The sequence below is a fragment of the Chrysemys picta genome, chromosome 13, assembly GCF_011386835.1.
Source record: "Chrysemys picta bellii isolate R12L10 chromosome 13, ASM1138683v2, whole genome shotgun sequence".
NCBI classification, from domain to species: Eukaryota; Metazoa; Chordata; order Testudines; family Emydidae; genus Chrysemys; species Chrysemys picta.
Window position 1 is genome coordinate 54,957,968 of NC_088803.1, and position 12,157 is coordinate 54,970,124.

The 12,157-nt window shown below is 66.7% G+C and overlaps 1 protein-coding gene across 3 annotated transcripts in view; it reads left to right on the forward strand.

The window, feature by feature from the left end:
• The window catches only part of SLC12A5 (solute carrier family 12 member 5), a 103,602-nt gene that overhangs the window by 14,778 nt on the left and 76,667 nt on the right, over positions 1-12,157 (forward strand). Inside the window, exon 1 of one of the 3 annotated variants that reach the window (XM_065566386.1) lies at positions 6,387-6,537. The exons of the other annotated variants lie outside the window; for them this stretch is intronic. The gene's annotated coding sequence lies outside the window, so the exon portion shown is untranslated. Of the gene's footprint in view, positions 1-6,386; positions 6,538-12,157 lie in introns of those variants that run through there. 3 annotated transcript variants of the gene reach the window in all.

Genomic DNA, 12,157 nt, shown 5'->3' on the forward strand with positions numbered 1-12,157 from the left:
CCCCAGCAGCTCCTGGGACAGGCCCTCAGTGAGGTGGGCACTTGGGTTACATGCAGTGAGGCTCGGCTCTGCCTGGCCCCCTGGGCGGATGTGACGGCTGAACCAGAGACTCCTGGCCACAGGCCGCAGCTGGCATCTGGGGGTTCCTGGCCCAGGGGGATCCCAGGGGGCAGGTGTCTCGGAGAAGCAGAGAATTGCAGGAGGTTGCGCCTGTGTTCAGCTGAACCGCAGGTAGGGCTCGGCTCGGGCAGAGCACTGTGGCTTCTGGCCTGGCCATGGGGCCAGTCATGGGAGCTGCGGGGACAGTGCGCAGGTGCGGAGGAAGAGGTGCTTTGCTTGTTGTGATGGTTGAGGGGGCTGGTTGTTCTGTGGCTTGACTCCAGCAGCCTGCCTCTGCCAGGCCAAAGAGCTCCCATCCCTGCTGTCTGCCAGAGCCCGGTTCTTTGGTGCAGACCCCTCGCCCTGTGGCACGGCCCCTCGGCGTAGACCCTCCCCCGTGGCACGGTCCCTCGGCGCAGACCCTCTCCCGTGGCATGGCCCCTCGGCGCAGACCCTCCCCTCATGGCACGGTCCCTCGGCGCAGACCCTCCCCTCATGGCACGGCCCCTCGGCGCAGACCCTCTCCCGTGGCACGGTCCCTCGGCGCAGACCCTCCCCCATTGCATGGCCCCCTGGCGCAGACCCTCCCCCGTGGCACGGCCCCTTGGCTCAGACCCTCCCCCGTGGCATGGCCCCTCGGCCCAGACCCTCTCCTGTGGCATGGCCCCTCGGCCCAGACCCTCCCCTCATGGCACGGCCCCTCTGGCTCAGACCCTCCCCCGTGGCACGGCCCCTTGGCACAGACCCTCTCCCGTGGCATGGCCCTCGGCACAGACCCTCCCCTGGGTATGGCGTTCCCTGCTTAGAACTGTACCCAGTAATGAGGGCACAGCTCCAGCTCCCCCACCCCAGCTGTTCCCTGATGCGCATTACAGGGCTTTGTGTGCCCCAAGCCCTGCCTCCTTCCCCCTCCCCCCACCCCACTGGCCCTCAGCCTGCCCGACTCCCTGTGGGGGAGTTCCCCTGAGATTCCCTCTCTGACCTTCACCCCCACCCTGCCCCCCGGATTATGGGACCCTTCCCCAGCCTGGGGGTGTGACTCCACTTTGCACATTCAAGGGTTTGAGTCATTTTAACCAAACCCAGCTCCCCTGCCGTGGCCCCTCCCCCTACACCATAGACTGCTCCCCACTCCCTGTGTCATAGACTCCCCCCTTCCTCCTGCACCATGGACCCCCCCTCTCTGTGCTGTGACGCCCCCATGCTGCAGGACGTGCCCCCCATGCTGTGTGACATGCCCCCTATGCTGTGTGACGTGCCCCCTATGCTGTGTGACGTGCCCCATGGGGCTCTCTCCATTGTGGGGCAGGGGGAGCAGGGCGGCTGGCAAGGCCCCAGCGAGCTGCTGCTAATCGGGATTAGGGATTAACAATCTCTCACGTGCTCACGCCCCCTCCCCCAGCTGGTGGAGCAGGAAAATCCCTTTCACTGCTGCCTCCTCATCCCTGGAAGCCAAACCGCTGTGGCTGGGGGCCGGACGCCTGGCAGGGTTCGCTGGGCTGCCTGCCCCGCTCCTGTGCCCAGCCTGTCTGTGTGTCTGTCTGCCCAGGGCCTGGAACTGCCCAAGGTGCTGGCTCTGGGGAAAGGGATTGAGTCTGGGGGTGCCCGTCTCAACTGCCCGCCACAGCCCTGCTCTCAGGCCGGGGCCTCACCCCGGGCGCCAGGCGCAGGCCTGGCCGACTCTGGGTGCAAAGCACTGGAGCTTCTCCTGCTGTCCCACTGCCAGTCGGAGCTCCCGCCCCTGGGGGCAGAGTGGGCTGGGGGTGAAGGCTTCTCTCGGCCGCCCGGCCAGAGGGGTGGGGCACAGAGGGGGGCCAGGGCGTGAGGCCCCTGAGGCCCGTTTGTCAATCCTGAGCCTCCAGTGGCTAGGGCCCCGCAAAGCAGCTCTTCCCCCTCAGCTCGCTTGGAGGCTCTGCCCTTCCTCCCGGTGACCCCAGGTGCCTCCTCCGGGCTGGGCGTTGTGACATCCACCCCTGGGCTGGGCAGGGAGCCCCTCAGCTCTGTGCCCAGTTCCCGGGGAGGGGAGCAGCAGAGTCCAGGAGGGCAGGGCACTGCGCTGGGGGTCGTTCAATGCTGTGACCATGGCATCCAGGCCCACGGCCACAGGTCACAAGCTTCAGGACTCCCTGGCCTGCCCACAGAGAGCGCTGGGGTGAGTCACCGTGCCCCTCAGCCCTTGCCCCACACCCTGGCACCTCCAGCTCCCTCCCCCCAGGGCATTGGGGCCTCAGGATTTCCCAGGGGTTTCTCCTCCGGGTAGGGGCCTCCTCCCCTTGCAGCTGCTGCCTTGGCTCTGAGCGGGGCTAGGGAGGCTCTGCCTGGCAGGAGGCTGAGTCTAGTGGCAGTGAGGTGGCAGCTCCGGGGGCCGAGCGAAGCAGGCTCCCAAGGGCCTCTCACCATTCAGGAGATGAAATGTGACTTCGCAAAGCAGCCGGCAAATTCCCCAGGAGGCACCAGCTCCAGCGCTGCTCCTTCTGCCAGGAATATCCAGAGCAATGGGGGCGGATGGGGCCCTTCTGTGGGCTGGGGAGGGAGATGCTGAGCGCCTGAGAGGAGCAGACACTGGCACCTGGGCTGTCAGCCTGGCCCACGTGGGTCCAGACCAGAACAGAAAGCACCTGGGCAGCAGAGGGGTGAAGGGCTGCTGAGAGCAGGACAAGGGAACCTCAGTGGGTGGGGTGAGCCTGGAGCAGTGCTGGGAACGCGCCCAAAGCGCCTGCCAGACACGGAGCAGTTCAGGCCCATGGGAGGGGCCTGATCCCCCCGGCACAGGTGGGGAAACCAAGGCACGGAGGCTGAAGCAGCTGGCCGAGGACCCCCGAACCCAGGGGTGTGCTTGACTCACTCCTCCCTTAGCGACTCCTCCGCTGCCAGCGGGGAAGGGGGGGCCCTGGGCTGGAGTTAGCAGCTTGCAGAGCCCCAGCCCTGAGCATGCGCACTCAAAGCTGGGGAGTCTTGTCCCCACTGCGAAGGGGGCTGGGCACACAGGCTGCTGCAAGCCATGGGCCCGGCGGAGACCCAGCGCTTCCGGGGCACCCAGCCGCGGCAGACTGGGGGGCATGCTGAGGCCCAGGGGGGCGGATCCTGCTGAGTGGGCTGGCCGGGGAGGTCAGGACCTGTGAGCCCTGCAAGGCGTGAGCCAGAGCCGACAGAGCAGCTGGCCACACACCAGGAGAAAGTAAAGAATTAATTACAGCCGCCAAGGAGTAACTGCTGCCTGCGGCCTGGCGCCATCTCAGCCAGCTCAGGAGACCCGGCAGCTGCAGAGGGATCCTGTCCCTGGGATCCGCCTGGATTCAGCGGGTCTGAGCCCCCTCCCCCCGCTCCAGAAACTCCCAGAGGCTGAGGCTGGAGCAAGGAGGAGCTCAATGGATCTGCACAGAGCAGGTGGCCCTGCTGGGGAGGGGGCTCCCTGAACCAGTCCCCCCACCTCCGGGGGCAGGGCAGGAAGCAAGGTCTGGCTGTGGGAGGCTTCCCCAGGCCCGGGTTGAGCTGAGGGACCACCCGTGGGCTGTCTCTATGGGATGCTCTGCAGCCAAGGGCAGGGGTTCCCACTGGGCTCCTTGCGGTGCAGCCAACTTCCTCTTGTGTCCTGTGCAGGGCCAAGGGTGACACTTCCGGGGCTGCTCGAGGGGAATCGCTGCCCCCTGCCCACAGCGTGAGGGAGTCTGGTCTGGGCCGGCCGGGGAACCTCTCCCTGGCTGCTGGCAGCACCAGCGCCCCACTCGCAAGCCCTGCTCCCTCCCTCTGCAGGCCAGCGAGTTACACACCCAGTCCATCTCCTGCTGCACCCCTGCAAGGCACACCCATCCACTGCCTCTGTGGGGCAGGGCACCTCGGTCACTGGCCTCCCCTGGGCTCAGGGCTCCTTGAAAACTCATGGCGATCGGGGGAGGTCCCAGATGACTGGAAAAAGGCTAATGTAGTGCCCATCTTTAAAAAAGGGAAGGAGGAGGATCCGGGGAACTACAGGCCAGTCAGCCTCACCTCAGTCCCTGGAAAAATCATGGAGCAGGTCCTCAAGGAATCAATTCTGAAACATTTAGAGGAGAGGAAAGTGATCAGGAACAGTCAGCATGGATTCATGAAGGGGAAGTCGTGCCTGACTAACCTAATTGCCTTCTATGATGAGATAACTGGCTCTGTGGATGAGGGGAAAGCAGTGGATGTGTTATTCCTTGACTTTAGCAAAGCTTTTGATACGGTCTCCCACAGTATTCTTGCCGCCAAGTTAAAGAAGTATGGGCTGGATGAATGGACTGTAAGGTGGATAGAAAGCTGGCTAGATCGTCGGGCTCAACGGGTAGTGATCAATGGCTCCATGTCTAGTTGGCAGCCGGTTTCAAGCGGAGTGCCCCAAGGGTCGGTCCTGGGGCCGGTTTTGTTTAATATCTTTATTAATGATCTGGAGGATGGTGTGGACTGCACTCTCAGCAAGTTTGCAGATGACACTAAACTAGGAGGCGTAGTAGATACACTAGAGGGTAGGGATCGGATACAGAGGGACCTAGACAGATTGGGCCGAAAAAAACCTGATGAGGTTCAACAAGGACAAGTGCAGAGTCCTGCACTTAGGACGGAAGAATCCCATGCACGGCTACAGACTAGGGACCGAATGGCTAGGCAGCAGTTCTGCAGAAAAGGACCTAGGGGTCACAGTGGACGAGAAGCTGGATATGAGTCAACAGTGTGCTCTTGTTCCCAAGAAGGCTAACGGCATTTTGGGCTGTATAAGTAGGGGCATTGCCAGCAGATCGAGGAACGTGATCGTTCCCCTTTATTCGACATTGGTGAGGCCTCATCTGGAATACTGTGTCCAGTTTTGGGCCCCACACTACAAGAAGGATGTGGAAAAATTGGAAAGAGTCCAGCGGAGGGCAACAAAAATGATTAGGGGTCTGGAGCACATGACTTATGAGGAGAGGCTGAGGGAACTGGGATTGTTTAGTCTCCAGAAGAGAAGAATGAGGGGGGATTTGATAGCAGCCTTCAACTACCTGAAGGGGGGATCCAAAGAAGATGGAGCTCGGCTGTTCTCAGTGGTGGCAGATGACAGAACAAGGAGCAATGGTCTCAAGTTGCAGTGGGGGAGGTCCAGGTTGGATATCAGGAAAAACTATTTCACTAGGAGGGTGGTGAAGCACTGGAATGCGTTACCTGGGGAGGTGGTGGAGTCTCCTTCCTTGGAGGTTTTTAAGGCCCAGCTTGACAAAGCCCTGGCTGGGATGATTTAGCTGGGAATTGGTCCTGCTTTGAGCAGGGGGTTGGACTAGATACCTCCTGAGGTCCCTTCCAACCCTGAGATTCTATGATTGGCGCAGGCACTAGGCCAGAGCAAAGCTGGCGTTGTAGAATCAGTCTCCACTTGAGGTCTTTGGGCTTCGTCAGTGGCCAAGGGCCCGAGCCTGCTTGAGCAACAGGGCTGGGCTGGCTCCATGAGCGTCGACTGTCACCCCTGACGTGTAACCTGCCCTTCAGAACTCTGCCATGGCTCCTGCACGGACCAGCCAGGCCTGGCTTCCCGCGAGCCCCACGGCAGCTCTGGGGAAAGATGGCAGGACCAGAGGCACTGTCCCCGCCTGGGCAGGGTGCAGCAATGGCATGGCACAGTCAGTCCATCTCCGTGGCCTCCCCAGGGCCCCTCTGGGCCCCTCTCTGCAGCAACCAGGGAGCCCCAGCTGCTGCCTGCCAAGGGGCCATTGAGGGCACAGCCCTTCGGGCTCTCGGGAGAAGGCTGGGTGCCCGCTGCAGGAGGGCACTGCCCAGCCAGGGGTCTGGCGCTGGCCGTCAGAGATCGGCCTCTGGGCTGGGCTGGCTGGACGAGGCCGAGCTGGCAGCTCTGCACCTGTTCTCTGGGCACTCCCAGCTCGCCCCCTGGCTAGACCTCGCTGGCCCCACGGCTGGCAGCGGCCCCCCAGCTGCCTGGCTGAGGCTGGGGCCAGAGCCGGGAGCCAGGGCTCTGCAGCGGGGTCTCTCCCCTCCGCCCCGGCGCTGAGCCCCCAGGCCTGTCCCTCGCCCCAGCCCGCCAGCCCCGCGGTTCGCCTCGCCCCCTGGGGCGACCTGTGCTGGGGGGTGCAGCCCCCCGGGACCTGGGGCTCCGCCGCTGCTGCATTCCGGGCACGGGGCCGGCCCGGGGGGAGCCGCGGTCCCCGGAACGCCCCGACCCCCCCGCTCGAGGCAGAGCGGCTGCCAAACTCCCCCCCCCGCCCCGCCCCGCCCGGCAGGAGCCGCCGAGCGCGCGCCGGAGCTAGCGAGCGAGTCTGTGCGCCGAGGCCCCCGCACTGCAGCCTCCTCCCACACCGGCGGAGGCGCGGAGCCGGCGGCTGGTGCAGCGCGCTCCGGCCCCCCAGCCCCGCCGAGCAGCAGGCACCGGGCAGCAGGCGCCATGCTCAACAGCCTGGCGGAGGGCGAGGACGGCGAGGGGGGGGGCGGCCCAAGGTAGGGGCGGGAATTGGGGGGGGGGGTCGCGGTCGGGGCGCGGATCCCCGGGGCAGCCCCGCGCCTCGTGCCGGCGTGTGGCTGCGCCCGGCCAGGGCGCTGGAATGCGGCCGGCCGGTGCGGGCGTCAAACGGCGCTTCGCAGCCGGCAGGTGCCCGGGACCCGCAGCCCGGCCCGCGCGGAAAACGGCCAAGCTTCGGCTGGGGGGGCGGGCTCCTGCCCCGGGGGCTGCCCTGGCCGAGGCTCGCGGCTGCCGCCCTCGCGTGCCCGTGGCGGGGGCCCGGGGCGGCTGCGCCGGCGGGCGCGGGGGAGGGAGGGAGGGGGGTGTCGGGCTCTCTTGCCGCATGGTGCAGTTGGACGCTCCCGCCAGTTCATGCCGGGGGCTCTGCCAGGCAGCCTGTCCCCCAGCCCGGCGCCGGGCCCCGCGGGGGCTTCGCTGCCTCTGGTTTGTGGGTCCGAGTCCGCCTGGCAGAGCCCCGGCTCCCCCCGCAGCGGGGCCTGTCCAAGGTGCTGAAGTCCCGTTCCCGGTTCGGCGTGTGACTCGCCCCGGTCTGCAGCCGCAGAGCTCGAGCCGCGGGCGCCCGGCCCCCGCCAGCCCGCCCGGCCCCGTGCGCTGCAGACTCACTGCGGGGGGGCTGGTGCGCAGGGTGGGGGCCGCTGCAGCCCTGTGCGCAGCGCGATCCGGGCACCCCGCGGCCGGGGACCGGGCAGACTCGGTTCCCGTTCAGCGGCTGCAACTAGGACGCGCCGCATTGGCCTTTCCGCTCCCTTGGGCTCCCCCGAGGGACCAGCTCCGCTGCCGGGACTCCCGGGCCCTGCAGGCTCGTGCGCAGCTTCGAGCCTCCAGCAGAGCTCGGGGCGAGCCCGCGTTGCGTTCCGCAGGTGTCTGTGTGTAAATGCCACAGCCGGGTAAAGCCAGCCCCGGGCCTGACCAGCCCACCCCGCCGGGCCGGCACCGGACCCCGCATCGCCCCGCACGCAGCCCGCCGGGCCGGCACCGGACCCCGCATCGCCCCGCACAGCCCCGCACGCAGCCCGCAGGGGCAGGCTCTGCAGAAATCTCAGGCTGCCTGCAGCGGAGTTGGCGGGGGGGGGAGTTTTGCCGCGGGGGGGCGGCCCTTCTCCGTGGGGAGCCCGGGGCGGGGGTGGCTCTCGGCTGCCCCAGAGCCCGCCCTGCCCGGGAGCCGTTCCGCTCTACGCTCTCGTTGGGACCGAAGCTGTGCCGTGGGCACCTGGCCCTTGTGCTCCGTGGGGCCGGCTCTGCCCCACCGGGCCCGGCCGCAGCTGAGAGCGCCAGGAGCGAACCCTGGACGGGGAGCGCAGGGTCCCTGGAGCCCGGTGCCTGGGAGCGGAGCGTCACTGGAGCCCGGCTGCAGGATCCCGCCCGCCAGGCGCCGGTCCCGGGGGCAGAGCTCGCTGGAGAGCCCCAGTGTGGGGTGGGGACACCCGGTCCCGCCCCCTGTTCCCTGGATCCGGCGTTTCTCTGGGGGGCTCCAGCTCCGGCCCCGCGGGGACCGGCTTTGACTCAGGGCCGGCGCCCCGCTCTGGAGCTCCAGTCCTGTCCCCCGGCCCCAGGGACCCTGAGGCCAGCGCTGGGGCCGGTCTGGCTCGCGGCTCCCTTCTGTGGCCTGTCCCCGGCCAGGTGGGGGCCGGGCCGGGTCTCCCGAGCCGCAGCGCGGCGTCCCGAAGGCGGCGCGGCCCGGCCCGGTCGCTCCCCGCCCCACGGACGTGTCTAGGCCGCGCTCGCACCTGGCTAGAGGTGGCCTGGCCTGCCCGGGAGAGCGCCAGGTGAGCCCGGGCGGCCCCTCGGGGAGTTGGGGCGGGTCCGCCAGTGGGCGCAGGTCGGGAATCGGTTTAACTGCAGCCGGCCAAGCGCCTGGGCTGCAATCCGGAGCTGGCTGCCCCGCCGGGTCAGGTAACGAGACTGGAACCCGAGACCCCGCGGCCGGGGTGGGGGGGGGGCAGCTCTGCGGGAATGGAGGGGCCCAGCTGACCCCCAGCACAGCCTGCGCTCCCCTTGGGACCCACCCGCATCCCCCCAGGCTGACACCCCCCTGTGTGCTTGGAGCCAGCCCAGGGGCCAGAGATTGTGCAGGGTGACAAAAGGCTGACAGAGGGGGGGCTCCAAGCAAGAGCCCCCCAATCGGCTGTAGGGTCTGTGTAAATACAGGGAAATGGGAAGGGTTGGGGCCCCAGCTTTCTCCTGGGGGGCCTCTGCCCCGGCTGCTCTTGGTGGTTCCTGGCTGGGGCATGGGATGGCAAAGCGGCTCAGCTCCCACGGGGCCAGCGAGGGGCCAAGCAGGGTTGGGGGCCAGTCCTGAGCAAACTTGATCCTTTCTGATGTGTCGGTGGGAGCGTGCAGAGGCCCCGCCAGGATCGGGCCCCGTTGGGGATCGCAGTCGATGATGGGCGTCCCGTGGGCCTGCTGCCTGCCTTGCCACAAAGTCCCTGTAAAACCTCCCTGCGTGGCATGGACACGACCCTGGTCAGATAACGGGGGCTGTCGGGAGGTGGGGGAGAGGGAGGGAGGGAGCTAGCTGGGGGGAGGGTCTCGCTACACTGGGGCGGTGCCGTGCATGCGGATGGTGACTCCCCAAGTACCCAGTAGCCTAGAGAGCCCCTCGAGGAGCCAGGAGAGGCCAGGCAAGGCTGCTTGTAGGCCAGGGACATTGTCTGGGCTTGGCTCGAACCCACCTGTGCCCTCAGCCTGCCTGGGCCAGGAGCGGCTGCCTGGTGGCTTGGAAAGGGGAATCAGCACCTGCCTGTGGAGCTGGTGGGCTGCCCCAGCTGCTGCAGGCTCTCGGGTCTGGGAACAGTCCATTGCCTCACCAAGCAGGCCCTGCTCCCTCCAGGGGAAAGCCCTGGGCCCCATTCCTCTCCCCCTAGCCAGCCGGTCCCCTGCCCTGGGCCTGGATGGGAGCCAGGGACTCCTACAGGGGAAAGCACCCGTGGCCAATTCATGTGCACTTCTTACGGTGCTTCCCTACACGATCAGTCCGTGGGGTGGGGGAGAGTGTCCCCGTTCAGCCAGCCGAGTCAGCCAGCTCCTGGACCCGCAGGGGCTGCTGGGGGCAGGGGCAGTTGGACCAGAGGCAGGTAAATACAGGGATTAAATGGAGAAGCAGCAGGTTGTTGGCAAGCGATGGGGGGTGGAGAGGGTGCAGGGGTGTCTCTGCTCATGGCCAAGGGGGGAAATGCAGCTGGGAAGCTTGCTATGGTTTGTCTCCACTGGGGTGGGGTGGGGGAGGGGCTGTCCTGAGAACAGGGGGGGGGGGGGCACCTTGCTGATGTGTGTAGTTGTGCGGCCTCAGTCTGGGTTGGGCCCCAGGCAGGCACAGCCCTGCCAGTGGAGCTCGCACAGGAATTGCCCAGACTGGGTGGGATGGGGCTGCACATGCCCAGGTGCTAGTACCCCCCCAAGCCTGGCCATGTGTTCAGCTGTTTCCGTGGGGGGCTCGAGGAGGGAGATTGGGGAAAGGGCCTTGTCAGGGGCCGTCCCTTCGAGGAGCAGATGCTGCAGGGAAGTGTGGCCGTGGGGAGGCTGAGCACGTTGGGTGGGACCTGGCTCCCAGATCACACTTGCTGCAGCCTGGCCCAGCCCAACCCCGGTGCCCAGAGCTGGGCGCGTTTGCTGGAGAAGGCTGGGCTGCCCGCAGGGCTCTGGGGAGGCGTGATGTGGGTATAGCAGAGGGGGCTGTGCAGGGAGATTTCCCTTTCTATAAATAGCCCCATTCCAGCATCCAGGCCGGGCCTGGGGAGCGGCTCACTGTTAACCAGACTCCAGGCACCGTTGCAATACAAGGGCATGCAGGCTGGGCCTTGCATACCCCGGGCCTGCCCTCCTGTCCTGGCTGTGCCCTGTGGAACCCCCATGGGCCCTCCAGACAGACGCCCCTCATTGCTCATGCCTGGTCTCAGCTTCTTGGAGCTGCTGGCTCTGCCCCCATCTATGCAGTGTCCTGCAGCCCCTCCAGGCGCTTGTTGGGCACGAGCAAGGGGGGAGTGCCAGGGAAGGGCATGCTGACCCCACTGTGCGTGCAGGCAGCTCCATCGGCCTGGCCCCCCACCCCTGGGGTTCAGGGATTTGCTCTGGTCAGTTAGCTCCTCAGGGGTCTGGCTCTGGGCTCCCCCCATGTAACGTGTTCAGTGGGCAGTGACGTTTCCAGCCCAATTTAAGACTGAACGAAAAGCTGTTAGGAAGGCAAATTACCATCCGCCTTGGCCCTGCCTCGACCCAGGTAGCGCCCACTGCTGGGGGGTGGCAGAGACAGTCACAGCGCCTCACTGCTGCCCTGCCCAGGTCGGGGAGCCCCACAGGAGCCCCTGCCAGGGGGCTGCAGCTCATGCGCCCTCCCCTGTAGTTGGGCATGCAGGGAGGTTGGGGCACGTGTTCTGTGCTCTGCCCTCCCCAGCCGGCGGCTCGCCCTGCGTTGATAGGGGATTAGCCGATACCCGCGCTGGGGCTGTTGTTTCTCTGCCAGTAATCCAGCCGCAAGCCCTGCCAAGCGCCACAGCAAATTAAACGGCCGATTCAGGTTGAGTGCTCCCAGGGGAGGGAGGGAAGCTTAGAGCAGGGAATGGAAGCCTGCGCTTCCTCCTCTGGCTCTTCGTCTCAGGGCCACCACCCTGGCAGGGACAGGCCAGCCCTGTGCCCCCCCAGCTCTGCTCACTGCTCAGCTGCCATGGGGGTCCGACCCCGCTCTCCCCTGGGCAGCTCCCGCGACGCTCCCAGCCCCACAGAGCCTTGAGGGGCTTGTGCCTGGAGCTTCCCAAGCTGCTGACCCCCTTTTTCCCCCTGGGTTTTGTGCCTCGGGCTTGGACTGGGCTGAGTTCTGGGCTGGTGGCACCTGCAGGCGGCTGAGCGTGGCAGCCCTCACGCCAGAGAAGTCAGAGGGTCTCGGTCATGGCCCCAGTGCCCTGTGTCACTGCACCCATGGGGAGACGCCCGTGGCCCAGCCTGTCAAGTGGACAGGACCTCGCTGAGGTCAGGTCACTCCAGTGCGAGCTGGAGCAGGAGCAGGGGCAGAGAGACCCAGCTGGGGGCCGAGGGCACGGGGCTGGGCTGATCCGAGCTGGGCTGCGGTGCCTGGTTTGCCTGCTGTGCCCGCACAGCCCACAAACGGTGTGACGAGCTGCCGGGAAGAGGCTGCACCAGCCCCTCTGCGGCAAAATGGTCTCCAGCAGGAGCCGGGAGCTCATCCATCATCTGGGACCCCGGCAGCCTGCGGTGCTTAACTCCTTCCAGCCCGAGAGGACTTGGCACTGCCTGGCTGGGGGGCAGCGTGTATGCATCTCTGGCTGGGCTGAACGTGGCCTGTACCCCCGCAGCCTAACCCCCAGCCTACAGCCCGTGCTCCTGATTATCCGCATGGGGAAGCCGCTTTCCCACCTTCCTTCCCCACTCTGGCAGCATGATTGATGGTCACTGGCGCGAGCAGCCAGAGCCCAGGGGCTTCTCCGGGCCGTGGCCAAGGGCTTGTCGGAGGCCATTGTGAGTGTGCTGGACGGTCTGGCATGCTGGTTCCAGATGGTGGCAGCCCAGTGCACAGAGACCCCCCAGCGCATCCCTTGGCAGGGCCTGGGGCGTGGACCGGCTCTTGAGCCGGGCCCGGGGCTGCTG